General features: G+C 41.6%; 4 non-coding genes and 1 pseudogene across 4 annotated transcripts; all 5 read right to left on the reverse strand.

Moving 5' to 3' along the window:
* Window positions 1-16,838: 16,838 nt before the first annotated feature.
* Window positions 16,839-16,954, reverse strand: LOC128623756 (U5 spliceosomal RNA). The gene has a single exon (XR_008388655.1). It is a non-coding gene; the product is annotated as a U5 spliceosomal RNA (small nuclear RNA).
* A 2,880-nt stretch (window positions 16,955-19,834) lies between these two features.
* Window positions 19,835-20,016, reverse strand: LOC128623786 (U2 spliceosomal RNA). The gene has a single exon (XR_008388673.1). It is a non-coding gene; the product is annotated as a U2 spliceosomal RNA (small nuclear RNA).
* A 1,170-nt stretch (window positions 20,017-21,186) lies between these two features.
* LOC128623747 (U5 spliceosomal RNA) lies at window positions 21,187-21,301 on the reverse strand. The gene has a single exon (XR_008388646.1). It is a non-coding gene; the product is annotated as a U5 spliceosomal RNA (small nuclear RNA).
* A 496-nt stretch (window positions 21,302-21,797) lies between these two features.
* LOC128623778 (uncharacterized) lies at window positions 21,798-21,973 on the reverse strand (annotated as a pseudogene).
* Window positions 21,974-26,416: 4,443 nt separating this feature from the next.
* Window positions 26,417-26,531, reverse strand: LOC128623795 (U5 spliceosomal RNA). The gene has a single exon (XR_008388677.1). It is a non-coding gene; the product is annotated as a U5 spliceosomal RNA (small nuclear RNA).
* Window positions 26,532-26,865: the final 334 nt, after the last annotated feature.

A 26,865-nucleotide genomic window follows, 5' to 3' on the forward strand; every position in this document is an offset into this window, starting at 1 on the left:
AATATTGGATCATTTTCCTCAATAAATAAATGACCAAGAATAATATTTTTGTCTCATTTGTTCTCTTTGTCTACTTTTAGGACTTGTGTGAAAATCTGATGTTGTTTTAGTTCATATTTTTGCAGATATATAGAAAATTATTTCAAGCACCGCTGTAGTTATGGATGTGTATTCACACATATGTAAATAAATATTCATACGCATATGCACTGATAGATGTGTAACAAATAAATATACATTCAACACAAGTCAATTGACTTTTGACTCCATTTCTGACTCATTTTGCTCTATTGTTCCCTATGTTGCTTTCCTAAATTCCTCATCCCACCCTAACAACAGGTATGGAGAGATGACAGTCTTTTACCCCTGAATGTTCTCCAGACCATCAGCATTTACAGTCATGTGAAAAAATAAGTACATAAAATAGTAAAATAAAATAGCTTTTTCAATCATTTATTCAACAGAAATATCAATAGCTATGATATTCTTCTGTGGAAAAAGTAAGTACACCCTTGGCCTCAGAAATTAATATTGCCCCCTTTAGCAGAAATAACTTCTTGCAGGAATTTTGTATAATTGTCCACCAGTCTCTGACATCAGCTTGATGGAATTTTTTTTTTACCACTCTTGCATGCAATATTCTTTCAGTTGAAAGATGTTTGAAGATTTTCTTGCATGTAGCATAGCAACCCCAAACCATAACATTTCCACCACTGTGCTTCTCCTGAAAAGCTGCCTTTGGTCACCACCAAACACACCAAACATCTTGGATTCATCTGTCCAGAGCACCTTATTCCAAAAGGCCTGGTCTTTGCCTATATGCTCATTGGCAAACTGTAGTCCTGCTCTGTTCTTTTTTTAGACAGCAAATGCTTTTTCCTGGTGTGCCTCCCATGCAGGTCAAAGTTGTGCAGTCTCTTTCTAATTGTAGAAGTATGCACTTTGACACCAACAGTTGCGAGACTTACTAGCAGAGCCTGTGATGAAATTTGGGGGTTTCTGGAAAATTCTTTTTACATCAGATGATCTGCTCTTTGGCTGACTTTACTAGGATGGCCAATTCTGAACGAATTGGCAGTTGTTTGAATTCTGCCCCATTTGTAAATTATTTTCCTTACAGGGAAATAATATATTTTTTTTTTTAAAAATGGGGATCTTTTTAAATCCCTTGTGAGACTCACCCACATCCTTTTTTTCTGAACACCTTACAGAACTCTTTAGATCTTGCCATGAAGATACCAAACACCTCAATAATAAAGAGAACACCAGACACTATATATAAGAGAGGTATAAATAAGACTCCATAAATAAGGTTCCATCTGCACTCCCTAAGCAGCTTCTAATCACTGGCACCCAATCTTGAACACCTGATTTAAATTTTATGTATTTGAATGTGTGATAAATGTATGGATGTACTTACTTTTTCCATATGACTGATTGTTTTTTTTTTTGTTTTGTTTTTAAATTGTGAAAATTACTACAAAGTGTCAATTTTGTGTGTCATTTGATAGAGTGCATCAAGTTCATTAATAGGTACTGTTTCAAAGAGGATCAAATGTTTGCTTGTCAAATATGTATAAAACAAAAAATAAAACCAAATACAACAATTTCTATTGGGTGTATTTTTTTTTCTTTCCATATTGTCTGACAGTTGAAGGCAATGCTGTGTGTGCCTGGTGTTATTTGGACTTGTCTTATTGGCTTTTTCACTCCATAGTCCAGTGAATGTCCAGTGGGCATTTTTGAGCTACTGCTGCCTACTCTGCAGTTTCCACCTCTCCTGGAAAAGGACTGTCTGACCTGTCTACAGGAGATTGCATATCTGCTGTCATTAACAGTGAAACAGTCTCCATTCCCATTGACATACCCCCTGAGTCCCAAACAGGATTGTGGAAGGTAATTCAGGTTGAAGGAATTAATTTTCCTCTGCCAAGACCATCTGACTGATATCCTTAGCATTTGCTGCACTGTCAGGCTCCTGAACTGCAGGAATGCAGACTTCGGAGGCTATCGCTCTGAGGTCATTATGGGACTGTGTAAGCATGGCAGTCTGGGTTACATCCTTGTCCTGTGAAGCAGCCTCATTTAAGTTCTCATGCTCGGCACAACCTTCCAAGTGGAAGCCCACCTTGGAGATCCTGAACTGTGAAGCAGGCTTACCTGTAGGCCCTTCTTCTGTTCCTGATAGTGTTGCTGTTTGAGTAGTAGGTTTATCTGCTGTCTCTGGTGTGTCTGAGATACCCGGCACCTGTACTTCATGAGTGGGAGGTCTGTTCTCCTTTGCTGATAGAACTGAAGGATGGTGTTTTGATGTAGGAGCTCCCCAGTGTCTCTCCATCCTTGAATAAATTGGCACATGATTCTGTCTCAAAGAGCAGTCTCTAAAGAGGTGCCCTCTGCTTCCTCACAAACTGCAGGCCTTGGGGACAGGGCACACTCCTGTCTGTTGGTTTGATGAACCACAGAGTCGGCACTATGGGGCTTTGAAGTCTGCCTTAATGTGCCAATTTGCACCACACCTTCTTCAATATGCCCAGGAAATTATAAAAGGGCTTGGTTGGGTCCTTTTGGCAAAACTCCTTGATAGGTAGACCAAGTCATCAGTGGGGCATTTTTTTTTATTTAATAACAAATCTTCTTTTACCATTTCACATACCAAAAGAATTAAGACATTTCGTGCACAGATTTTTAATTTCCAAACAGTAACTTGCCAAAACAGTACAATGTCTCTTTCTTCAACATAATGGTTAATACGAATTACCATACCTGGAAAAAAATGGTGGAGCAATCTTTAAGCTGGAAGAAGGTTAAATCAACGAACCCAGAGGGAAAAAAAACATCCTGTAAGCATTGTATGGTTGAAATGGGTGTTGAAAATATACCCAACATAATTCACCAAATAATCCAATGTGACACAACTGACGGAATCATCATTTTGCAAAACAAAGCACAGAGAGTTGAGCAACCAGACTCCACTCCAAAAAACTCCTACAGCAGAGTCCACCTGAAGCCTGACATGCAAAAACAAAGGCTTGTTTGGTGTTGTGTTCAAAAGCAAAACCCATTCCATTGCTAATGTTAAAGCATAAAACACATACAGCTTTGCAACAGCAAAGACCACAAAAAAAGTTGAACTTAGCAATATAACTAACCACAGAAATCTTTAGTAAAAGGTTTAAAAAAAAAAAAAAAAAAAAAAGTGCATAAATGAAGAGAAACCTGGGCTATATATGAAGTTGGACCAGGCCTCCAAAACTATAATAGCTTTGATAGCTAGTGCAAACAGGAAGAGTGTATGACCAATTACCATGTGACATGGACCTGAAATGAGGAGATGGGAGGCTGGCCTGGGAAAACTCAAAAAGGGGCTTTTTATTTTTTATGAGTTTTACAAACTCATTTCTGAACACAGCTCTGTTCTTGTAACCTAATATCCTGTATTGACACACCTCCGATTTCCCCCCCAACTGTTTACATTCACTTAAGTCATAACTGACAGTGTTTGCATGAATACTCTGCCAGACCTGCATGATGTGTGTGTATTTATTTGACCGTCCAAGCATAAGAAACCACTAAAGAGAACTCAATTCGGTACTTGCATGATGAGGCGTCTTTTTGTGAACATGTTTCAAGTGTGTGCGAACAGAAAGCCCCCTGGTCAGGCAGGGAGACATTCCGTGATTTCTTGCCATCTTAATTTTATGCTGTAATTTATTTATTTTTTATCTTTCTTTTCATGTTACACATGACATGGACTCAACTGTACTCAGAAAAAATTCACAGTCCAAAATGTCCGCGTCCGTGTCCGTGTCAAGTTCAAGTACAAATTAACTCGAGTGCATGACAAGTGTGAGTTTGTTCATAACTGGACTCGAGTCCGGACTTGATTCTGAGTCCCGGATTGAGTACCCCAACTCTAGTATTTACTATGGTTAATGGTTGATTGACTAAGCTTTAGTGTAGTATCTGCGCTTATCTGTTTACTACATTATACTTTGATCATATGATAATCTCAGAATGAAGTGCTTCTTCTTTCATTCTATTGATCAGTCATTCAATAATGTTAGGTGTTTACTATGCTTATTTGTTTTTGACTAAGATTTAGTTCTTTATCTGCTCTTATCTGTTTACTACATTGTACTTTTTTTCATATGATGACGTCTGTAAGAGTCTGTGCCTTCAGACAGCAGAGGGCTCTCTCCAGGAGAACTCAGTTGCCCAGAATTCTCCAGGCTGATTAACCTAAATTGCTTGCACCTGCCAGGCAGAATACTTAAGGCCAGATTTTGGCGCAGCCCTTAGTTGCACTTTTGAAAAGGGCTGGGCAGTATGGTATGTGAGGTTGAGTGCACAGGTGATTATTTGAATGAACTATGTCCTGGTAGCTTGAACCAATCTGGTAATTTTCCTCAGAGTTCTATCATCAACTCTGTGCTTTTTGTCAAACCAAATTAGAGCTTCCCAGAAGCTGAGCAGTTTCTGAAATACACAGACCTGCCTATCTGGCACAAACGATCATGCCACAATACCTAGTCACCTATCAGAGAAGTTCTTGACTTGTATCTACATGATTTTATGGATTGTGCAACTGCTGCATAATTGGCTGATCTAGATAATTGTATGAATATGCAGGTGTTTCTAATAAAGTGGACAGTAAGTGTATATAAAATGCGTGTCTAAATAAAATTAGTGAAATTTGCCCCCTGGATAGTTCTGCGTTGCTGATGCCCCTTTACGTTTTGAGGTTTTATTTGTCTCTATTTTGTAAAAGACTCATTTGTTCAAAAACGCCATTTTAACCCATACAGGCCCCCCAGTTTTTCAAAATGCACAAACGGACCCAAACGCTTCCTTAAACACGCGTCTTACATTTATGAAAACACTGCTTGCACATTTATTTATAACCAAGCTTTTTATTCTGCAACCGAGTCCACACAGAGCAGTCCTGTAAAAATAGTACATGGATAAGAGCAGATACTACACATGTATCTTAAATACCTATGGAATATAAACACCTATAGAAGCCTGTTTCTGACAAGGAGGCAAAAAATAAAGAGGTAATTGTGACTTTCTATGTTCGTTTTCAGAGAATTGCGAGTTAAAGGTTAGCATTTACATGCTTTGTTTGTAGCAATGCTAACGCTCTTGGAGTGTGGGGAGCACCGAGTGTAAACGGTAGTTATTAAAAATAATAGGTCTCATTCAGTCCATTAGACACCCTGATGTAAACACTTAGCTAAATGGTGTCTGCAATTTGTGTACAAATGTGCATTTATAAGTTAACTAGTACAGAAACTGTGCTAAGCGCTAGCTAGCTACCACAGCTAAGCTAGCTGACTCCACTGAATGTTGGCTACCACAAATTAGCCCTTCGCTAATCGGGATCCTGTTATTGGTGCCTATACCTAAAGACACATGTAGTAGTGTAAAATAGTTTTAGTTGTATTTCATTTATTGTGGCTTATTGTTATTACAAGCCAGTTGTATTATCATAGCTAGTTGTCTACATTCAGAATGGTTGGGTATATGATGTATTTAATAGTTTATTTTATTTTTCTTGCAGAACAACATTCACAAACAAATATATACAGAGGATTTTCAAAATGTACCCATTGTTACAATCGTTATACTGCAAAAAGAAATAAACTGAAATAAAAGAAAAATACAAAAATGAACCTAATAAGTTGTATTTAATAGTGTGCTGCTGGCAGGACACATTTTTGTAGGCGAACCCGAAAGTTAGCATCACCCTGGTTCCCGAAAAAAGCTAATAGAATTTTTGCATTGGCTTTTGGATTAATAAAGAAAATGCATTCTGTGACCAGCAAAAGTTTACGTATTTATTTTTCATCAAGATAATCTTCACAAATTAATACAATTTACATGACGTTTGAAGCCTAAATACAATCAGGAGAAGTAAAAAGCTAAATGTAGGCTATAAATAAACTACATCATGGTCACATGACCTCAGTCACCACTACTAAGCCTCTGACAACTCATTCAATCTTTATTTAAACACCACTAAACTGGAAAATAGTATAAATTGATCATTGGTGCCTTGTGGTGTTTGTTTTTGACACGAGACTATACTCTGTGTGTGTGTGTGTGTGTGTGTGTGTGTATCAGTGGTGAGCGGTGACCTCTATAACCAGGTATGCTGTGACGCAACCCACCCCATTTTTCACATGACGTATCTAAACACAGTAGATAAATGGTATGGCACCACTTTAGGACACACTCAAAATCAGAAACGCCAAATAAGAAACACCATGGCAGGTGTCGATTTTAAAGTATTTTCCTACCTTATTTGTACATAAAATTCATTCTCTGATCCTTCTTTGTGTACTCCTCTATAACCTTTTCCAAGAAGCTGTCGGATTTCTTCGGTTGGTGCAGCATCCGCTTTTCAGTGGACGTCAGAGCAAGGTCACTCAAGCGCCGTTGTCCAGTAGCATTGCGTTGGAAAGTCTTGATCCTTTTCAAAGCAGAACTTGTTCTCTCTACTGATGCAAAAGTAGATGGTGCCATTCGAAACAGCTCACCTAGTTTGTACAGTTTGGCCATGCCACTACGCAGGCCAGTGGAACGCATGGACAGTGTCAACTTGGAGACGTGTCTCTTTGCAAGTTAAGGAGATGCATTTAATACTTTCAGCTTGCGGCACAAAAGGACATCGTAGAAAAAACATGCATATGTTTCTTTCAAAGAGATGAATGCAGTGTCTGGAAAGGTCTTATCATACTCCACAAATTTAGAAAAGTCCAATTTTTCAAGGGAGGAAAGCGTCTTCTCCATATGTAAATCAATGGTGTTTAAAATTAAAAAGATGTTGATAATGTTCCTTTTTGTCAGCACCTTTGTTCCTCTTTGAAGAGTCAAGATGCTCCTTGTTGGTTTTGCAAGTGCTCAGCTGTTTTCTTCATTTCCCCCCTGTATGAGGGGGGAAAAAAACATCAGAAACGCTCCAAAAGAATAATAAATTTGGGATCTTGAAAATCCCCAGCTGACCGAATGTATTTTTCGTCCCAGTCCAATGGGTCGTTCACTATGTTGTCAAAGAGCTCTATCGAGGATTCGTGTTTCTCTTTGGCAGTGTTGAAAAAAACGAGATGTATAGTTCCATCGTGTAGATGCAGCTTTGGGAAATCGCCTCTTCATGATGTTATCCAAGGCCTGAGTGCACTTTGGAGGCTAGGTCATTCAAATTTGGGGGGGGGGGCACCTTGCAGTCTTTCAGGGTGCTGCAAGCTTGTGAAAGCACTAAATTGAGAACATGACCACAGCAATGCACAAAACTTGCACAGGGGCGTTGTTCCTGAACTTTTGCCTGCAAGCCATTTAGTTCACCGGATGTGAATTCCACGCCATCATATGTTTGGCAGACAAGCTCGGAACTGCATCCCATCCCTGCTATGGCAGCAGAAATATGTTCTGCTAAAGCAGCGGCTGATTGGTCAGTGCTCACATCAAAAACCCCACAAATCTTTCTTCTGCCATGCCCTCCTTGGTAACGTACCTCCAAACTGTTGACAGCTTTGCAAAGTTTGAAGCGCCTGTTGTCGCACCCACAAGTATTGCCACAAAGGTGGAATCTTTTGATTTCAGTTTTTATTTTGTTTACCAAAACATTTCCCACTCATTTTTTTGCTACTTTTTCTGGTGAAAAATTTCATGTGAAGAGCCTCATTGGAAATATATTTACTGAACAAAAAAAAGTTGATGCATCCATTACTTTTTTCCCCCACTGTATATTCTAAGTGATCTATTTAATTTTTTCAGTGTAATAGTTTAATGAATTCTTTCTATATTAAATAGCATTGTTTTTCTTTGTCTCTTCCCTGGAAATATGCTAATTATAATCCACTGATTGATAGTCTATTGCCTTTATTTTGCACCTGGCATATATATGCATATAAATATTCTTAACCTCTTATTGAAATAGCAAAGTGCCCCATTATTGCATTGTTGTTTTAACATATTGACCAAAGAGACTACTGCTTAAAATGAGAACTTTAAGAATTTATCTTTAAAGAAGTACTTGTTGCTGTGGCTAATTCAAAGACCTTTATATTTTGCAAAAGTGCATACGTGCTTTAGCCAGTTCACAAAATGTGTTAACGGCTTTTTGCAAAGACGTAAATACTGGCTCTCTTCTTCTCAGTGATAAGCGGGTGTCAGAAAAGGAAAGTTGTGCAGTGCCATATTGTGTACCTGGCTTCAGATGTTCCTTTGTGCCGACAGTCATCAGGCTGTGAAAACACTTAGCCACCCCCTCCCTTGACCTTACTTTTGACTACACTACAAATATACTGCTACACTGTTTTCATATGGTACCATACTGTACTTTTTGCACTGCTCACAAATCACATCACTTCTTCAAAGCTTTTATGTCCACACTGATCATGCCATATAGCTGCAATATGTATATAGTATTGTACATATGCAAAATGTACATGGGCTACTTGCATAGTTGGGTTGTATATACTGCTCGTGTGTGTGTGTGTGTAGATAGATGGATAGATTATAGAATTTGCACTTATGTCTCTACATATTTATACATCCTGTATATACTCTTTATATATCCCTGTATTGTTCTCCTTACTATCTCTTAAGTCATCTTTATTTTGTTTTTGTCTTTTTTGGCTGCTGCTGTGACACCCTAATTTCTCCATCTGGGGCTTAATATAGTATCATCTTATTTCTGCATTTCAGTAAGCGCCATCTACTGTCAGGAGTGAATTTGCACTTTCAATCAGCGCGTCGCCCGCATTTAATGCGTGGATGTGAAGACAAAAAAAAAAATAAATAAATAAATAAATAACACTGTGAAAAACCAATAGGCCCTTAGGACTCATTCCTGCACCATTCAATAGGGGGTTTCATTTGGATTATACCCATTGCATTATAACAGACATCCCACCTGTCCCAGAAGTTCTAGGAGTCGCTCCTATATTGATGACGGCAAGGTGTGGCCCAAGAAGGTGGCCGTAGCAGTTGAATGTTATTTCATCTGAGCGCTTTGTAAGGTTTGCATGCCAAATATCCATTTATATTTATTGACTTTGGTCATATTATACTTTAAATGATATATATTAAGTTGTCTGCAGCATGTCTGGAAGCTATTGGTCAAATTTTTTTTTACTGTACTACATCATGGCGCAAGCTGTGTAATTTCATTTTCTAATCAACTAGTGAAATGCCTGTTACTATCATGGATTAGTCTACTGCAGCACGGTTAAAGTGGGTTTCCACCTCTAAAACAAAGAGAACCACTCAGCAACAGCTAATGTTTCATATGGAGGATATGGTAAAGGCTGTTGAGATGGATCACTCTTATCCAGGCACAGAGGGTGAACAGTTGACTCCTCTACCTGACATGCCATTGATGAGCCTGGAGTTGAAATGGACCTAAAAGGAACTTATGTACACTACTTGAAATTCAAATCAATATAGTGAGTCTTCTAATGATCTAGTCTGGAGGAAATTGTCAAGAACACTACTGAATATTGATACCCTAAAACGTTCACTTGAATTTGTCTTTAAAGAAGTCAGTGACCTAAAAACTGATATGAAAGCTGTGAGACATGTACATAAAGGAATTAGAAGACCTACTGAATAATGCTGAACAATATTGTTGTAGGTGGAATTGTTGTATTTCTGGAATTCAAGAAAGGGCAGATGAGAACATTTAAGCAACATATGATAGAAATATGCGAAGCCAACATTCCAGAAGAATAGGCCAGACTGACAATGGATGTAGACATGGTTAATCCTCTAGGACCAAAGGAACCGAGCAGAGGCCGCAGAGTGACAATCCAATTCTCGAGCAGAGCTAGGTGGCGTTCTTTGCTGGAGTGAAGGTGATCAATATAGTAGCTGGTATCGACACTCTGTAGGTCTAAAATATAAAGGGTTTATTACTTAGCCCACTGCTCTCCTATAATCAAAGATGGAAATAAGTGCAGCCGATGGTTAAATGCGTGTTTTCACTTTATAATTTAGAAATCTGACTCATTTAATTAATTATCTGACTCTAATTAATAATTTTCTAGTTACTGCTAGAAGTATAATACCTCAGTATAATAGTTCTGATTATATTTAGTCAAACAATTTCATGCCAAGCTTTCATTATAAAAAGACATTCTCATATAAAAGACTCAGGCTTTTATATAGCCTATAATAAACAATTATTTTGTTAGCTCAGCGGTTTATATCGACATGCAAGCCTAGGCCATTTCTATTTACTTGTCAGAGGTTTCTTGCAACTTGTATTAGCCTCTTATATTAACTTGTCAGAGGTCGCTTTTAATGTGTAACATACTTTCTTACAGAAGAACCACTGAATATTTAGAGATAAAAATGGCAAATGAATTTATTAAACAAAATCACAAAAGGCGGCATACTTCTTATTAACAGAGACAAACGTAACTTACAAGAATGTTGCCCAACGTCTGACATAGTATGCGTGATGATAGTAGCATAATGTATTCAACCAGGCATACCCTCTTATATCCCTGAGCCTCTTTGAAATATATAGTGTATAAGGATCAAAAGGAAAAATGTCACCCATGCAATCCAGGGGGTGTGTGTGAAGAAAGGGCACATATTGCAATGTATATTGTGAATGTTATTTCCTAAACCTATATGATATTTATATCACCACATTGTTCACCATGAAATATGGATAAAAATGATACCAACCATGCCCCAAGTAATATTGTAGTTAAGAACAATCTCTGACCTTAAACAGATTACTACCACAGTTACCAATTTTACTACACCTCCAAATTGTAACTGTTCTTTTACCAAGCCAAAAGACACCTTTAGTAACAATCAGAGCTTTTATACACAGTTGTTCTGTTGAACTGTTCAAAAATGTTTCTTGTTCATTGCACTGTTAAATATTAATGACTGAAGACTGGTACAGTTAATGTTGTGGGCATACACCCTTAATTAGCTAAACAAAGTTTACAACCAACCTTAAATGCAGGCTTACGAGTGGTTATTTTTATTTCTGTTCAGCTCTTACTTTGTCTTTTTCTATAATGTCAGGGGTATTAGAGACTGTGGGAAATGTGAAGCTGTCTATTTATTTATCTGTTTTTAACTACAAAAATTTTGTGCAAAAAACACACATCTTAATCTTTGGGGGAAAATCAATGGGGAAACAATATTTTCCTTTCTTGTCCTAGCAGTAAATCTGCCGGTGTGGCGATACTTTTATATTTAAATATAATTATTTACCAAATTATATTTATTAGATCTCATACATTTGAAAGATGGCTTATTTTAATTGTATTCAATAATAATGATATGTGACTATGATATAATGACTGGGCAAGATACAGGTGCATCTCAAAAAATTTGAATATCGTGGACAAGTAAATTTTTTCCAGTAATTTACTTCAAAAAGTGGAACTTATACATTCTAGATTCATTCCACATAAAAGGAAATATTTCAAGACATTTTTTGTTTGTTTTAATCTTGATTAAGGCTTACAGTTTATGGAAATAAAAAATCCAGTATCTCAGATTATTAGAATAAAGAATTTTATAATACAGAAATCTGGGCTAAGATTTCCTTGTATACAAAAATATTTAAACAGAGATGTTAACAGCTCTTCTTTAGTTGACCTAGATTTTTTTTCTTTTTATCTCTATGCTTACGAGTTATAACAAGAGAAATCCTTAATTTATGGGATATAAATTATCCACACTCTGAGCGCCTTACTCATTAATTTCTCAACAAAAGCTTATTCTCCCTTTCTGTTTCATGATGGCACAACCAGGAGAATGACTAAACAATTTACAAAACCAATATCTTGGAATATTTCTTGTTCTAGTCTTTTCCAACTTTCCATGAATAATTTTCACTTTTATTCAAAATTCACATGCACTCATTCTGGAACACGCACACACTTGCTCACACCAGCGTCTCTCTCTCTCTCTCTCTCTCTCTCTCTCTCTCTCCTACACACACACAGAGCCCTCTTGCACACACTTGCTTATCCATCCTGTCTCCAGAACTAACTTCTAGATCTCATCAATCACACTTTGTCTCCTTATTTAGGGAGCTCTCTCACACTTATTTAAACAATAAATAAACATAAAAGCATACAATGAGGCAAAATGAGAAAATAAAAATCTTAATCAGCAAAAATAACATTTATTAGAGACACAATAAATAAATTCCGTCTTCGAGGAACTCTGTCCACCGAACTGTTGTTTTATTAGTACTCCAAGGCCTTCTGGTAAGGGCGGTGGGGTTGCTATGGTTTTTAAACAGTCACTCAGAGTTTCTGTTGGGAGTTACTCTTGTTTGAGGTACAGTGTGTTGTGTTAGAGTCGACCTCTTCCACGCTATTCTGTGCTTTGATCTATAGGCCACCTAACCCAGACAATGCCTTTTTAAGTGATTTTTGTGATTGATTTTTTTTTTTTTTTTTTTTTTTTAAAACTTCTATTGTTCCGTTGTATGATCGTTTGTTATTATTGGGTGATTTTAATGTGCATGTCTGCTGCCCTGGTCGACCCTTGGTTACTGAATTTTGTAATATCTTGGATTCCTTTGGTTTTATTCAACACATAAATCAGGCAACTCATGTCCTTGGTCATACACTAGACCTTATATTGTCATATGGAACCACTGTTGATGTTAATATTGAAGATGCTTCCTTCTCTGATCACAAGCCCATTGTTTTTAATGTCCCTGCTGCCAGCTCTGCCATCATGACTAGGCCTTCAGGATATTATTCTCGTTGTATTAATTCACTCACTGCCTCTCAGTTTAGTGAAAGTTTTCTAGCTAATGCTGTTGAAACATCTATCCTGGGTGCTGCAGAGTCTTCTTCTGGCCCTGATGATTTGATTGCCTTATTTTACACATTTTGCTCCAATATTTTAAACTTCATTGCCCCTTTTAAGCGGAAGCAACCAAATCGTAAATCTTATTACTGGCTGGACGATAATACTCGTTCTCTCAGACAGGCTTGTCGTAAAGCCAAGCGGAGATGGAAGCACGATCAGTTAACTGTGTCCTTCCAGATTTTTAAAGATTGTTTGTTTAAGTTTCAGAGTGCAGCAAAGTCAGCTGGGTCTAGGTATTTCTCTGACTTAATTGCTACACACTGTCATCGACCAAAGATCTTATTCACCACGATAAATTCAATTATTAATCAGAGTTGCCAATTCCATGGGGAACCCTCGGCTGAACTTTGTGAGAAGTTTTTTGCTGATAAAGTAATTACCATTCGTTCTTCCTTCACTTCACAGTTCTCAGACCTGTCCCTGAATTCACTGGCTTTACTGGTTTCATTTGATCAATTTGAACACGTTTCTCTGAAGGAACTGTGTGATCTGGTTAACCAGATGAAAATATCATCCCCGCCACTTGTTGTTCCCGCTGTGCTTATGAAAGCAACCTTTTCTGAAATTGGCCCCAGTATCCAAGTGTTGATAAATTCTTCTTTGGATGCAGGGGTGGTCCCAAATTGTTTTAAGCATGCTATTGTTCAACCTTTGCTTAAGAAACAGGGTTTGGATGAAGGTTGCCTTAATAATTATCGGCCTGTCTCTAAGCTACCGTTTCTGTCAAAGCTGCTTGAGAAAGTAGTACAATCTCAATTGCTCCTGTTTTTAAACTCAGCTATGTTATTTGAACCTTTACAATCTGGTTTCACTGCTTTTCATAGCACTGCTTTATACTGCTGAATAGTCTGCTTTGTTAAAAGTGTCCAATGACATTTTACTCACAGTGGATGCTGGAAAAAGTATTATGTTGATGCTACTAGATCTTACAGCTGCCTTTGATACTGTGGACCATTTACATACTTCTCTGGCGCTTAGAGCATCTGTTTGGTATCAAAGGCACTGCCCTACAATGGCTCAGCTCATATCTTAAGGACAGGTCTTTCTCGGTAGTGTTGGGTAATTTCTGCTCTTCTTCTAGTCCTATTATTGGTGGTGTTCCTCAAGGCTCCATTCTGGGCCCACTTCTTTTTAATTTATATATGCGGCCGTTGGGGAATATTATTAGGGCACCCAATGTCTCTTTTCATTTATATGCTGATGATACCCAGTTGTACATTCCTTTGAAAGCTGGTGACTCCATTCAGCCATTGCTGGACTGTCTGGATGACATTAAAAAATGGTTGACAATTTCCTCCGACTTAATGAAGACAAAACTGAAATAATTGTTTTTGGCCCCCTGAGATTGAGAGATGGTCTCATTAATGAGCTCCATAAACATTTTCCCTCAATTTCTTCCCAGGTTCGGAACCTTGGCTTCATTCTGGACTCAGAATTATGCTTAACCAAGCAGATAAATTTGGTCGTTAAGACTAGTTTTTATCAACTACGGATTATTTCGAAACTCAAAACATTTTTGTCTTTCCAGGATTTGGAGAAGGTTATTCATGCTTTTATTACTTCTCGCTTAGATTACTGTAATTCATTATACTTGGGTCTTCCTCAGTCATCTCTGGCTTGTCTTCAGATGTTTCAGAATGCAGCTGCAAGGCTGTTGACCAGGGCAAAGAAGTTTGATCGTGTCACCCCAATTTTAGCATCGCTTCACTGGCTCCCAGTCCGTTTTAGGATTCAGTTTAAGGTTCTGATGTTTTGTTTTTAAAACTCTTAATAATCAAGCTCCTTCCTATCTTGTGGATCTTCTTAAACCACATTCATCAAACAGATGTCTAAGATCTTCTGATAGGTTTCTTTTGCATGTCCCTCGTTCCAGGTTAAAAACAAAGGGGGATAGAGCTTTTGCTGTTGCTGCCCCCCGTCTATGGAATCAACTGCCACTGGACATCCGCCTTGCACCTTCTATTACCACTTTTAAAAATAGGCTTAAAACATATCTCTTCTGCCAGGCTTTTTGATAAAATTTAATTGTTAAAACAAATTTTTAATACATTTTGTTTATTGTCTGCTTTTATTTGGTCTAATTCTGTTTCTATTTTACTTTCCTTACTCTGTTGAGCACTTTGGTCAGCTTTGCTGTGTGAAACGTGCTATATAAATAAATTTTACTTACTTACAAGACTCGCAAGAAGTATGCCCCTTTATTATTTCACTTATCTTCTCGCTACACGTCTCCTACGTGACCTGCTTACAGAAATCTTAGTGCTACTTGTTTAACTCTGTCTAGATTCTCTCCTCGTTTCCTCTAGCACAGCAGCTCACAAGCTCACTGTAAACTACACAACAATTCTAGCAGGGTTTTGCATGCTCATTCTTCTTGTTTCTGTACTCTTATCCTTTTTTCCCTCTGTACCTTTACTAATAATCACAATACACGGTACTATCCACTCACCTCTGCCTAGTTTCTCCATGTCCACTAAAACAGCAGGATGCAGGCTCACTGGTTACCAAATACTTCATATTAACAACAGCATACATATATTTTTTCATGCAGTTACACTTTTTGAGATCCAAAACTCCTCCTTAATTTAGTTCTTTTTGGAGAAGCCTTATTAAGAGTGTTCTTACCACCACATGCGGATCTTCAGTGATCCACACAAACAACTTTAACTAAAAGCAAAAATGCTTACCTTCATTAGTGGACGCTTGTTTGTGCAGTCAGCCCTTGGTTAGCCCAAAGCGGGGAAACCCTCCTGGCTTTCTTCTCCATCATGTCGGGGTCACCAAATAGGTTGTGGAAAATCTCTCCACCCTAAGTCAAAAACTTACTTACATGGTTGTAGATGTCAAAAAGAAATGAAGCTTTATTAAAACAATAAAGTGAGATGTCGGCAGAGAGTCTAAATTCATGTAACCATAACATGGGCCTTTTATACTTTTCTGAACAGTGTGCTCATCTTAGGCAGGGTTTTCGCCACTTATTTATTACTCCAGTCTAGATGTTGCCTTAATTTTTTCTTTCTCTTAAAGTTACCATGAGGCCCCAAAACGCCATACCATAGAGATATCTCTAACTTACACATGTATGCACACAACGTGTCTAGATGCTGACTTAAGTGTTGTGCAGAGGAGCACAATGGGACACAGATTACCACAGGATTTTTTGAACTCAGTACACACTTATAATAATATCTAGAATATACTCTGTAGTTTTTAATTATGCTTTTTTAATATATACGCTATACGAGCCACAGAGCTGACACTGAGTGCCTCTGCAGTCCGCCTTAATGTGCCCAGTTGCACCACATCTTCGGCAGTAAGTTTGTTGCCCAGGAAAATGCAGAAATCCCCTGTTGGGTCCAATAGCAAAGCTTCCTGGCAGACAAATCAGGTCACCAGTGGTGTCTCTTTTAAATTTAACAATGAATCATCTTTGCCATTCCACATGCCAAATGTGTTAAGGCATTTCTTGCCCTTCTTAATTTCTGAGTAGTACCGTGCCAAAAACAACACAATGTCCTTTTCATTGATAAAAGGATTGTACATGTGTATTACCAAAGGCACTTGGCTAAGAGCAAACGGAGCAATTAGCTCCCTTCCACTCAAGGCCTGATCGCACTTCTGCTCATTAAATCTTGGAAAAAGGTGGAGCAATCCTTGAGCTAGCAAATGGTCAAATCAAAGAACCCAGCGAAAGAAGTATTGTAAGCCGTATATAGCTGAAACAGGCATCGAGAACATGCCCAGCAGGACAAGAAACTTGGCCAAAAAGCAGAAACGCGATAACCTGTTATGTCCTCTGGCCTGAAATGCACCCCCAGCACAGCTTCAGAGCTGCGATGGTAGGCATTACCTTGAGCTGGGAAAGGATCAGCTGCAGGTAGGATTGAGCAGTCAGACTCCACCCTCAACAGATCTTGTGTTCCAAAGTGTAACCCCAGCTCTATCTTACATTAAACGACCCTAAGAAGTACAGCTATGCTGAAAGCAAGGCCCACAAAAATAAGCTGAAACCCTCAGTGTTCCTCTCCATGAAACTCTTTAGTAAAAGGCGAAAGATTTATGCGTGAATGAAGAGAAACCCGAGCTATACATGAAGTCAACCCAGGCCTCCGAAACTCCATCGGAGGCCTAGAAAGCCGGTCTAGGGTAGGTTGGTTTGCGCCGGCCCCTTACACCTGCACAGCCTTGATTGCTACAAATGTAGGATTGGTCTAGAGCTGGATGTGGGCTGTAGTTTTTGTAGCCGCTTTCTACCTCCTCCAGGGAAACTTGTCCCTCCAACTCGGCTGCACTCTCTTCCAGTAGCCTGCCGGTAATAGTGTCTAAAAACCTGCTGCAAGGTCCTCACTCGACTCCCTTCTTTTGACGACGTCTCCATAGAAGGCCCTGGCCACGCCCAGCTTTCCCTCTATTGTTGTCTGGACCTGGACCCCATCCTTCAGGCCCTCAATGTAAGACCCCCTCCTACGGTCTCTGATGCTACTGAAGAAATGGCACGTTGGGCGCTTGTCTTGTTCGGTTGCTTGCCTTTCTGCCTGGACCAAGTAGCTACGGGCCTCAGCCTTGTAGTGAGCCCGTAGGGCTTCACTAGCGTCCCTGAGCCGTCCCTGATCTCAGTCTTGCCTGGCCCTTTCCCTCTTCTGTTTTGCCTTCCTCTGTCCCCACCATGGAAATGGTATGACAACTTCTTCAGCTTCTTTATCGCCTCCCACCACTCCATCTGCATGTCGAACAACATCCTTAAGCACCGCCGTCCTACATACAGTTGGTGGAAGACCTCTACAAAGGTTGGGTCTTGCAGGATGCTTCCATTCATTCTCCATGTACCTCTTCCTCTATTCCTCCCTTCTGTTTGGATGCATCCAACAATCAGGCAGTGATCGGAGGCCCACAAGGACTCCCGCAGGAATGGCTGCACCATCGCCCCATCCCCTACGAACGGGAAGTCGAGCCAAGAGGCGTCACCCCTTGAATTCCTCCAGGTGTGACCCGGAGCCTGTGGCTCGACCACCCTGTACATGTCAACCAAGCCTGCTCCCATCATCGTCTGGGCCAACTCCCTCCCCCCTCTGCCTCTAAATCCACATTAAAGTACCCCCCCACTAATAGCAACCTATTAGTGCAGAGTAGAGGCTCCAACATATGGTAAAACCCCTTTCTTTGCTCTCCTCTGCAATGAGCATATACCCCTATAGCCCTGAATTTCTCCCCCTCCACTTCCCATCCATGAACAACACCCTTCTCGGGACCACCGAAATAATCTAATCTACCACCCAGTCAAAAGTCTTAAATAGAATTCCTACCCCATCTCCCACCCCTTTTGAAAACTCCTTCTCCTCCCCCTCTGAACACAGGTGGCACTCCTGTAAAAAGATCAAATCAAAATGTACAGCCCTTCAGCTTAAATACACTGCCGCCCTTTTCCGAGGCTGTCTAATGCCCCTCACATTTAGAGAGGCTACAGTTAAAATCCCCATTTTGGCATCCCAAACTCATTCCCGGATCTATCATCTCGATCACTTATTTTACCGAATCCTTAAAATCCAAAGGCTCCACAGTCGTCCCTGTTTCTTTGGGAAGCTTCGCCCCCTCCCCTTAATTCGCTTCTCCATCCCAGCTGTCTTGCTAAACTTCTCCTCATCCCACCCTGGGTATGGTTGTGCCTCCCCTGACCCCGTCTGGAGTTTCTCTCCCTTTGCATCTGTCTCTACTGAGCATCGGGGTTCCTTCCCCTCCTCTGATGACTTCTTCTCTTCGGGGTAGGGTCACTTTCCCGCCCCTTTCGCCCACTCCGACACATCTGTTGCTTCGCCTGTTGAGCCATTCCCCCACTCCTTCACCTCGTTTTCATCTCCCTTATTGTCGTGCCACTCCTTCCCTGAAAACTGCTCCTTCTGCCGACCTTCCAGGCTTCCTCCTTCTTCTGCCCCGTTCTCATGTCCTCCTATCCCTTGGTCTCAAACTCTCCTACCCCCTCTCCTCCTGTCCTCCTGCCGACCCCTCGGTTGTCAGCACCTCTTCTCCAAGTGGGAGTGCCATGCCCTCCCCCAAAACCTTACTGTCACCATCCACCTCCATCTGTGCATCCTTAACAAGCTTTGCTGACACCTCTTCTGCTCGCTCGCCCTCTGTTCCACCTTAGCAGACTGGCTCCGCTTCTCTGTGTCCAGCCTCCCTTTCCTCCTGCTCCCCGCTTAGCATTACCTTCCCCGCCTGGGAATCTTCTGTAAAGAGGCTGGCAAAAGTGCTATTTCTTGCCGGGCAGTGGCGGTACAAGTGTTCCCCACTTCCACACAGACTGCAGACTTTTGGGACTCCACACTGTTGCATTATGATCCTCTGCACCGCAGGTCCGGCATCACTGCCCAGTGCAGACCTCCTTTTTATGGCCTGGCGCTCCACATCTTCGGCAGTAGAGGGGCTGGCCCGAGTAATGGAGATAACTGCGGTGAGGGCCGATGGAAAAGCTTCCCGGAGGGTGTAGCAGTCCCCCTGGTACTGCCGGATCCACCCAGAGCTTTGCCAGAAACCTATGCTTACCATTCCAGATCCCAAACCGTCCTCTAATCTTCTCTCCTTCTGAAACTGTAATGCAGTACCACGCCAGGAATACTCTGATGTCCTCATCAGCTACGAAAGGGTTGTACAGATGCACTACGATGGGAACCTCCTCCACTGCAAAAAGTGGCACCACACGCAGTCCCCCTAATACTTCGTCCTCTGACTTTTGGGTGCACTGATCAAAAAATGCAGCACAGTCGGAAAAAGCCGTGAAGGTAATATCCACAAAGCCAGCTGAGCCAAAATCCTTATTTTTCCTCCTTCTTCTAACCCTACTTTGTATTAAATCTATTAGGTCCCCTTCCTTTTCCTATTAAGTATATCTGAAACCTTTACAATTGATCCATTTTGTACAATCGTTTAACGTGAATATTTATTTATTTCCTCCTTTTATTTGACCCTTTTGAAAAGGGGCACCTTTAGGTACTGCAGTACCAGGTCGATGCATGGAGCGGACGGAGCAAGCCCCTCTTCCTGTTCCTGGCTCTAAAAATCTGTTTAATATAAAGTCCTCGAATGGAGGACGTATCAGGTATTAAACTGATAAGAACAGTTTTTTTTTTTTGTTTTTTTTTCTTTCAAAACAATTTCGTCACTTTTTTTTTCTTCAGTCCATAAACAACATTTGTGATTTATAAATAAACTTGGGTAAAACACACATTTCTTTTTTTTTTTAAATTGTTAAAAGAAAAAAGTGTGTATGTTGTCATAAAATCCATGAATGTTAGTGTCCATAAAATCATTTCGGTTGTTAAAAATAAATAAATAAATATATTTATTGTTGTATATTTATTGTTCTATAAAACAAACAAATCAAAAACCACTAAATTACTAATTGTCCTCTCCTCTTTTTCAAGACCAGGCGTGAGTCCCTACCAAAGGTGCCCATCACGCTGCTCTCCAGCCACGGCCAAGGCCCATCACTCCCTGTGCCCAGCGGAGATCCTCTACCCTCCGGCTCGCTGCTCCCGTAGCCTTTGTCGGTGAGGGTGCATCTATGAATGGCCAGGGCCGGTGGGAGAATCTCATGGGCCACCATCCATGACAAGTCCTTGTGCCTGTTCTGAAGAGCAGGGTGGGTGGTTTTCCTCCAAACTTGTTTGGCCTCGTGTATAGTAGGGCCTGGGACTGGACTTTCCCCTGCTGACACACTGGAGCAATATCGCCCAAGGAAAGCCCTGACGTCCTCCTCAATGACAAATGGATTATACATAAGGATGACTAGAGGTACCTCTTCCAGGGCGAAGAGAGGGTTCAGCCGAAGTCCGTTGACTGCAGGGCTCCCTGGATTGCTGCTGCACTTGTCGAAGAAATCCGTGCACTGCCTCAAAGATGCCAAGGTAATGTCCACAAAGCCCAGCGGAGAGATATCCTGGAAGCAGAATACTGAAGACGGCTCCACTCCACACAGATCCTTGAGAATCTTTAGGACAACCCATTCTCTTCCAAAACGTTGCGTCACTTCAGCTGTTGCATTGTCAGCTAATTCCACCCGTACTGTATTGCGAAGCCGCACCACTCGGGCCGGCCAATGGTCGTTAACTCTCGGCATCACACTTGATCTTAGCCAAAAGGCCGAGAAGCGATAACCCGTTATGGCCTCTGGCCTAACGAGCACCAGCTGGCAGAGCCTCCACTCCTGGATGACATGCGTGACCACGCGCTTGAAGACCTTGCGCAGAGAGGATTGAGCAACTAGGCACCGCATCCCAAAGCCAAACTTCTTCCCTCTCTTACGTTAAACTGTAAAACAAATATAGCTTTGCCATAGCAAAGCTCACAAAAATAAGCTGAACTCGTCAACGTTCCTCTCCACGAAAATCTTTAGTAAAAGGCGAAAGATTTATGCGTGAATGAAGAGAAACCCGAGCTATACAGGAAGTCGGTCCAGGCCTCCGAAACTCCATCGCAGGCCAAGAAATCCGGTCTAGGGTAGGTTGGCTTACGCCGGCCCCTTACACCTGCACAGCCTTGATAGCTACAGATGTAGGATTGGTCTAGAGCTGGATGTGGGCTGTGGTTTGTATTAAAACCTAATAGGTCTCCTTCCTTTTCCCATTAAGTACATCTGAAACCTTTACGACTGACACCTGTTCCATTTTATACAATTAAATATACACTTTTTTTTTTTTTTTAACCATATGTCACTTTGTTTTTTTATCCTACTTTTTTTTCCCCCCTCCTTCTTCTAACCCTACTTTGTATTAAAAACCTATTAGGTCCCCTCTCTTCGCCCATTAAGTACATCTGAAACAGTTACGATTGACCCTTGTTCCATTTTGTACAATCGTTTAACATGATTATTTATTTATTTCCTTCCTTCCTTCCTTCCTTCCTTCCTTCCTTCCTTCTTTCATTTGACCCCTTTGAAAAGGTGCACCGTTCCTGGAGGTACTGCAATACCAGGTCGATGCGTGGAGCGGACAGAGCAAGCCCCTCTCCCGGCTCCTCGCTCTAAAAATCCGTTTAATATAAAGTCCTCGAATGGAGGACGTATCAGGTATTAAACTGATAAGAACAGATTTTTCTTTCAAAAAAATTTTATTGTCACTTTTTTCTTTTTTTCATATCACAATGTACAGTTTTTTTTTCCTTCTCAGTTTACAGACATTTTTGATTAATAAATAAACTTAGATAAAACATAAATTTCTTAGTTTAAAACTGTTTAAAGAAAAAAAAAAATTGTGTATATAAAAAACTATGAATAAAAGTGTCCATAAAATCATTTCGGTTTTAAATATAGTTAAATAAATCAACTGATTAATAAAAAGGCAAATACATATCTATATATAAAACAAACAATTAAAAAAAACCACTCGAGTGTCCTCTCTTTTTCAGGATCGGGTGTGAGTCCTTGCCAAAGGAGCCCATCTCACTGCTCTCCAGCCACGGCCAAGGCCCGTCACTTCCAGTGCCCAGCGGAGATCCTCTACCCTCCGGTTCGCTGCTCCCGTAGCCTTTGCAGGTGAGGGCGCATCTACGAGCGGCCAGGGTCGGTGGTGGCCGGGGCCTTTCTCGTGCGACCCCGGCCCCCTCCGCCGAATGTCGACGCGCGGTACCCCTGCAGCGTGGACTTCGCCATCTGCTCGTTCGCGTGAAGGGGCACCGTCACGCGTTTCCCCGCCAGCAGGTTTCTGGTGGTCCAGATGGCATCCTTTACAGCGTTGAGGGTGAGCCAGAGCGTGGTGAATCTCTGTGCTGTTAGGGCCTTCGAGCCTGGGCCCACCCCGAGGATGGCGAGCTTGTAGTCCATCTGGATCCCACCTGCTGACAGGCACGGGAAATACAGGGGGCTGCTCATGGTCCACTGGTCCCGCGCAGCGCCGCACTCCCATAACAGGTGTCACACGGTCTCTGGCGCGTTGCATCCGGGTCGTGGGCAGATGGGGTTGGAGCCTATGCCCCGGGAGTGCATGACCGCCCTGACTGGGAGAATCTCATGGGCCACCATCCATGACAAGTCCTTGTGCCTGTTCTGAAGAGCAGGGTGGGCGGCGTTCCTCCAAACTTGTTTGGCCTCACTTAGAGTGAGGCCGGGGACTGGACTTACTGGTTCCCGATCCTGAACAAGAGAAAGAAGAGCCTTGTGGTTAGTTAAAACAGACATCTGCTCCTTCTAAAAGTTTTTTTCTTTAAAAACTTCTTTATAAAATCATGTTCTTTGCTCAGATTAAGACACTGGTGTTTTTAGGTCTACTGGTAAAATCTTTAGGCTTCATAGGTAGGACCCCATCCCGAATTGGGTCATGGCTGCTGTCTTGCTTTCTCTGGATGGAGTCACGGCTTATCTGAAGTGGAGGGCGGTAAAACGGCTGTCTAAAAACAGGTGGGGGTCTGGGAGACCTTTCCCGCCATTCTCTGGTCTCTTCTTCACGACCTCCCTCTTCACCCTCTCCCACATGGACCCCCAGACAAAGTAAAAAACCGCCCTCTCCAAGTCTAAAAGAAAGTTCCTAGGAAACTTCCTAAAAACAGAACACGCAAGCAATATAAAAGCTAAAATCACTGCTTTAAAAATTAAAATTTTACCTTCGAGAGTCAGCTGTGCTTTTTTAGTCCCCAAAAGCCCAGTCTTTGTTCGACTTTCCCTATCAAGTCAGTCCAGTTTCCCCGTCCTCCACCCTCTTTGTCAAATTTAACACCTAAAATCCGTAGGTCAGTTTTAAAAACCAATTCCTGTCCACCTGTGGAAATTGTCTCGTCCGTTCTTTCACCATCTCCCATCACTGTGCTCGTGAATCATAAAAGTCCTGGAGGGTCTGCCATTGGCTGAACTGCTAACTATACTCTCTAACTACTTCTTTGTCTTCTAAAACAGAGCAGTTCAGCCTCCAGAGCCCTCCTCATACAGTCACACCATTGGTCAGTGAAAGGGTGCAAGACAGCATCATGTGGTCAGAAAAGAAGAGGGGGGACAGTGTTGCATCGGTCGGCGGGCAATCCCGTATAAAAACATAAACGATCCCAAAGGCTCTGGTGCCATCATCTCTGAACCAGGTGAAGCCTTCCTCTCTTTGATGCAACGCTTTAGAACAGTCGACTAGTTTAAAATCCTTAACTAAACCCTTAAGTAAAACCGATGTTTTATCTACCTTACACTCCCCCGCTACCCTTTTCCTATCTTTTGCTGTTAAAATACAATGAAAATCCCCTGCTACAATTAGAGGAACCCTCCCTAGCATGTGGGACTGCAGGTCTTCTAAAAGTTCATACCTTTCATTTTTGTCCGTAAAACCATACACATTAAGGATAGTAAAATCCCTATCTAAAAAAGTCAGATTGGCTAAAATTGCCCGGCCATCCCTCACCACTGTGCTGCCCTTCACCACAATATTGGGATTATTTATTAAGATCGCGACACCATCACATTTATTGAAATTGGAACCACTCCACACGGAGGGTCCCGGGGTCCACAGTTCTTCCCATTTCCTGTAATTATTTAAAAAGGGCAGAGCACACTCTTGCAATAAAATCACATCTGACTTAAAAGATTTTAAAAGGGATAATACACTCTGTGCTCTCAGGGTGGACCTCACACTTCTCACATTGATGGTTGAGATCGTGAGGGTCATGAGCAGTATGGTTAAGAAGGTATAAAACAGTGTTAAAAACATGCAGAGACAACGTTAAAAACAAATTAAAGGCATATTATCTCTTGTGACACTTGCTCTTCCTTTATCCCAGTGGGCCTGGGTTCAGGAGGGCAAGTGTCTGCTGCCTTACGGGCCGCAGAGGCATCCTCTCGCGGCTCCTTTGGTGACGATGTTCTTAGCTGGAGGTGCAAGAAAGAAACCTCATTTGGGGGCTCTGAGGGCCATAAGCGGTTCAGATCTTCCGAGGAAGAACTGTCCCGCCTATGCTCTGCCCTCAGTTTCTTCTCCTCTGTTACCAACAGAGGCGATCCCGCAGGTCTTTTCTGCACCTGAGCATTTGGGAGAGGACTGTCTGGCCCACTCTCCCCAGATACCACACTTAACTCTGAGACTGTCTGCATGGAGGAAGCCGTCCCTTCCTCCCCTTCCTCCAGTTCCTGTCCTTTATTTTCTGGGGAGGGGGGGGCTTCCTCCCTCTGGTTGTCTGACTCCGCCCCTAAGGCCGCCCCACTTACCCGTATCTGCTCAGGCCCCGAAGCTGACGGGAGAGTTGATTTTCCCGCCAAAACCGCCAGGGCCGCCTCCTTCTCCGTTTGCTCCATTTGTTGCGTTTGTGGGGCGGCCATCTTGTTACTTTTCAGTTTGTTGGCAAAGCTCTTAGGGCAATCTCTGTAGAGGTGGTTTGTCTCCCCACACAGATTGCACCGTCTGCCAATGGTGCACTCATCGAAAACGTGACCAATTTCTCTACATTTTCCGCATATTATTTCCTGGCACGCGTCGGCTAGATGTCCCATTCTCCCACACTTACGGCAGAGTTTGGGCATCCCTTGGTAATGAATGTAGCCTCTGTTCTCTCCCAACACAATCATGGAAGGCAGATGTCTCAGGCCCTGGTAGCCCTCAGCGTCTTCCCATTGTTTAATGGGAATCCGCCAGGAACAATTCCAGATGCCGTCCTCATCCAACACTTTGACTGGTTGTCCGCGAACAGTGCAAAATCTACCCAGCCATACACAAATGTCATCCCCAGTCACCGTTTCATTGAACATCCTAACAATCACCGTTTTAAGTGAATTATCAGAGAGTTTCTCCACGGTGAACATGGAGAAATGGGCCTTACAACCATCAAACCGTTGCCAGAAATCATTTAGCAGAGATGCAGTCCGAAAGCTAACATCGAAACCTTTATTCAGGGGCAGAGTCACCAGACAGTTCAATTCTTCGGGCTTGAAATTTAGAGATTTTTGGATTAGCTTCCTGGAGAAATCAAGGCGTGACATCCCCAGGAGCTTTCCATCCACCTCTTTAAACAAAAAGCGCACGCTGTGGTGCCTCCTCATGCCGGCACGAGCAGCCGACATTTTGGAGGCACCACTAACTTATAAATAAATAAACTACAATAAATAAATAAATAAATAATAATAAATAAGTAAAACAAATACAAAACTAAACGAAATAAATATTTTTAAAACGACAAAAAAAGAAAAACGTTAAATAAATTAATGAATTTGTACTTACCAATTCGCAGATTCACTGGCACGATGTTCGACTCGCCTAGAGAAGCTGAAAAAAAAAAACAGGTTCCGCACAAATTTCCTCTCTGAATGGTTTTGCCCAAAACCACGAAAAGATTGAGGGCAATGGCCACCAAAGAGTCGATCGCAGTCTCGTCCAGTTGATCTTAGCCAAAAGGCCGAGAAGCGATAACCCATTATGGCCTCTGGCCTAACGAGCACCAGCTGGCAGAGCCTCCACTCCTGGACGACATGCGTGACCATGTGCTTGAAGACCTTGCGCAGAGAGGATTGAGCAACTAGGCACCACGCCCAACCGACCTTGCATCCCAAAGCCAAACTTCTTCCCTCTCTTACGTTAAACTGTAAAACAAATACAGCTTTGCCACAGCAAAGCTCACAAAAATAAGCTGAACTCGTCAACGTTCCCCTCCACGGAAATCTTTAGTAAAAGGCGAAAGATTTATGCGTGAATGAAGAGAAACCCGAGCTATACAGGAAGTCGGTCCAGGCCTCCGAAACTCCATCGCAGGCCTAGAAATCCGGTCTAGGGTAGGTTGGCTTGCGCCGGCCCCTTACACCTGCACAGCCTTGATAGCTACAGATGTAGGATTGGTCTAGAGCTGGATGTGGGCTGTGGTTTGTATTAAAACCTAATAGGTCCCCTCCCTTTTCCCATTAAGTACATCTGAAACCTTTACGACTGACACCTGTTCCATTTTGTACAATTAAATATACAAATTTTTTTTTTTTTTTTTTTTGACCCCTGTTCCATTTTGTACAATCGTTTAACATGATTATTTATTTATTTCCTTCCTTCCTTCCTT

This window comes from Ictalurus furcatus, chromosome 19, assembly GCF_023375685.1.
Source record: "Ictalurus furcatus strain D&B chromosome 19, Billie_1.0, whole genome shotgun sequence".
NCBI classification, from domain to species: Eukaryota; Metazoa; Chordata; class Actinopteri; order Siluriformes; family Ictaluridae; genus Ictalurus; species Ictalurus furcatus.